Source organism: Camelus dromedarius, chromosome 10 (assembly GCF_036321535.1).
Source record: "Camelus dromedarius isolate mCamDro1 chromosome 10, mCamDro1.pat, whole genome shotgun sequence".
In the NCBI taxonomy this organism is placed as follows: Eukaryota; Metazoa; Chordata; class Mammalia; order Artiodactyla; family Camelidae; genus Camelus; species Camelus dromedarius.
Window position 1 is genome coordinate 42,517,292 of NC_087445.1, and position 3,553 is coordinate 42,520,844.

Here is a 3,553-nt window from a genome sequence, read left to right on the forward strand (position 1 = left end):
TCAGGAAAGCCCTGCAGGGTCCTGCTGGGTTTCACTCAAAGTAGTCAAATTCAGAGACAGAAAGTAGAATGATGGTTTTCAGGGGCTGGGAGAGGGGGGATGGAGGTATTGTTTAACGGGTACATTGTTAACGGGAACAGAGAGCTTCATTTTGGGAAGATGGAAAAAGTTCTGGAGATGGGTAGTGCTGATGGCTGCACAATCATGTGAAGGTACTAATGCCACCGCAATTTTCCATTTAAAAATAGTTAAGATGGTAAATTTTGTGTTATGTATATTTTATCACAATAAAAAAAAGAAGCAAAGTAGGGTGAGGAAATAAACTGGGGTTGTAAAATGGGTATCTTTTTCTGTCAGTTGGGGTCAGAATGAAGAGTGTAATAGGACTGTGACTATTTCTTTTTTGCTACATAAACTGGGATGACTCCCTCGCTCTATTCTCCATTTTCTCTGGAAATAATGAACAATAAGGAAAAAGGATCTTCAACTCTAACTACAAAATGGGTGGCAGAAATAATCTCACTTTCTTTCAAACAGGTTTTCTTCCTTCCTCAGAGCTGCCTTCCCTTCCCACTCCCCTCTAAACAGGACAGCAATCTGACTGGAAATTGCATCAGAGCCCATCTTTTAGACATAGTAATGGCTCAATAAATAATACCTTTGAAAATTGATATTCACAAATCATGAGTTTCATAAAGAAGCTGTTTTTAAACTGCTAAATGATAATCTACTAGGAGATGAGGTGCCCTCCCTAAATGCAAGGGTTCCGTGGGCTGTCATTATACAGCTGCACTACAAAATAGGCAAGGTGACAGAATAATATTTTGAGATTAAATTCTATTTCCCTCAGTGTCTTCCCTTTTCCTGTTTCCTTATTCAAGCAGGAAGCCGAGGGTGTTCCTTGCTGAATTAGAGGAAATTCATGAGGAAACACTATAAAGCAGTCCTTAGAAGAAGAGCTGGTGATCAGACTTGCAGAGAAGCTAGGTCTGGCCCCTCATAATATTGATCTGTACAGTGTTGTCTGAAACTTAAATTTGTCAACACTTAAAAATTGAGGAGCATCACATAACAGTCTGGGTTTCTAGTTTCTCTTTTAAAATGGGGTGATAGCTTGAATAACCTTGTTTCCCTACCTGGCAAAAAGCAGCTAGATCTGAGCTACAGCAGTTGCATTGAGAATAGTGTATTAGTTAGGATAACACAGCCCTTCAGATTTCAGTGGCATGACCCAGGAGAAGTTGATTTCTCATTTATGTGTAACAAGCCCAGAACAGGTGATTCAGAGACTAAGGCTCCTTCCTTCCTGGGTCTTGGAGTCTTTGATTTCAGCCTGTGGAATGGGAAAAGAAAGTGAAGAAGCACACCATTTCTCAACCACAACCACCTTGGTCTGAAAGTGACATCCTCTGCTCTATTCCGTTGGTAGGTCCCAGTCATATGACCCGCCCTGATGCAAGAGGAGTTGGGAAATGTGGAGCCTGCCTGAACAGCAACCTCCTGGCAAAGACTCTACTCCATGGTAGGGGGAGCATAAATGTGTGGTGGGCTGGTGCAACTCGGCCAGAGATGGGCATATGCGTTCCAATTCACCACAGTCCCACCACTGCCTTCCTATCCCTGAGTGGCCCTGGCTTAAGGTGTTTGTGGACAGAGTATGAGGAAAAAAAAAAAGAAAGAGATGGATTCTTTCTAGAATGAAAAATAGATGTTCTTGGGCTGGGAGAGAGACAGGGAGAGAGAGAGAGGGAGACAGAGGTCAAGCAGGTCCCTGAGCAGAGGGTCTGTGTGCCTTCCTTCCCTGGAATGTCATCTAGGAAACTGTAAGGCCCTCGGAGGAAGGACTGCATGGCATGTGTTGGCAGATGGGATGATAGCCATCCCCACCCCACCCAAATTTCCTGTGTTCATCCGTGGGTCATAAAAGCGGTAGAGAGCTGAAGCAGCAGATAAGCCTCAGCAGTGGAGACAACTCAACCAAATTTTCTGGGGAAGGGGGACCAAATGAATGAGTGCTTCTCTCTCTGTCCCAGTACCATGGGACTGTGAAAATCCCTGGGATTAAGGACTCCAGGAAGGAGGTAGGCTCTCTCCCCGACTCCCCTAGTAGATTAGCTGCTAGGGGTCTACAACTAAGTCGTTATATGAAGTAATAGGTATGTGACAATTCTTGCATATCTGAGGTGATGGACTGAGATTCATACCCTCTACTCAGTTTTGACGATATTGAGGAAGGCAGTGACCTCGTTCATTTCAGCTTTTTCTAGAAACTTTGCTCTCCAACTCCCAAACCTAAAGCAGTGCCTCTGATCCCAGATCCATCCTCCCACATACCACAAAAAGCAAACAAAAGTCATAATCCTGTCAGTTTACAAGCCTTTTCAAACCAGGGTAGTTGACACTGTGGCCGCTATGATGGAAAGCCCTAAGGCAGCCACTGTGTGTATTCCTGGCACATCACTTTTGCTCAGAGATCTGGGGAAATACTTTTATAAGAAACTAGGTTAAATTATGGAGTCGAAGGCAAAATTCACATTTTAAAAAAAATGATGAAATTCCAGACTTCAAAGAAATGGGAAGGGGGTCTCGCTGTTACTGAGCCCCGTGTGCGTCTCCACTGGAGTTCTTTTGAGAGGAATACTTCTGTGGAAAAGTTTGAACCACGCTGGCCCTGCGCCCGGCCTGGCTCTGGGCCTCTCCCCTGGCTTGGGCTGCGACTCCCCAGGGGTATTGCGTTCTTGTTAATGTCTCCTCACATTTCTAAACTCACAGCTTATCAGCGCCTAGCAACCTGAGATGTATTGCCGGGTTCCAGCTAGCTCTTTTCACAAGAGGAAATGGAGAATGAGCAACATAAAAGGACTTGTCTAGGGGGCATCCAGGCTTCCCAGGCCAATGCACCTCTCACCGTCTTTGGCCGCCTCCATCCGTTAATCCCGCTGGAACTCTTGGCCCCTGTGTACATGCAAAGAACGTCATCCCCTAGCTACTCACCCACCCCTGGCTCATAGTTCACTCTGCAATTCCATCCTTGGGGGCCCTGCTTCTCCACTGGAGTATATGGCGCCCATGGGGGTGCTTAGGACAGTTTGGTGAATTAATGGCCGCTGGTTCAAACAAATTAATCAGAGTCCAGCTCAGGGTCTGGCGAAGATGTGGTTAGACGTGGGTGGGGGTAAGGGGCGTGGTTTACTTCGCATCTCCCCCTGCAGCCGAGAGAAAGGGGCTGGAGTCAGGGTTGGAGAACTGCAACCGGCCTCAACAAGGGTGCAGAAGCACCACCGCAAGCTGGCAGGGGCAGCCTCTTCTCGCCGCCCACGATTCTCGGGCGGGCGCGCAGCCGAGTTGCCTGGCTGGTGCAATCTCCCGCGCGCCTTGCATTGATTAAAAAGGGGTTGAGAACGTAAACGCGAGGAGGAGCAACTGCTCCCGAGCCTCAGCTGGGGAGCACGACCAATGGCGATGAGAGCCCCGTTGCACGAACCAATCAGCGGAGGGCCAGCGACAGCGCGGGCCAATAGGGGCGCCGGCTCGGCGCTGGAAGAAGGCAGAG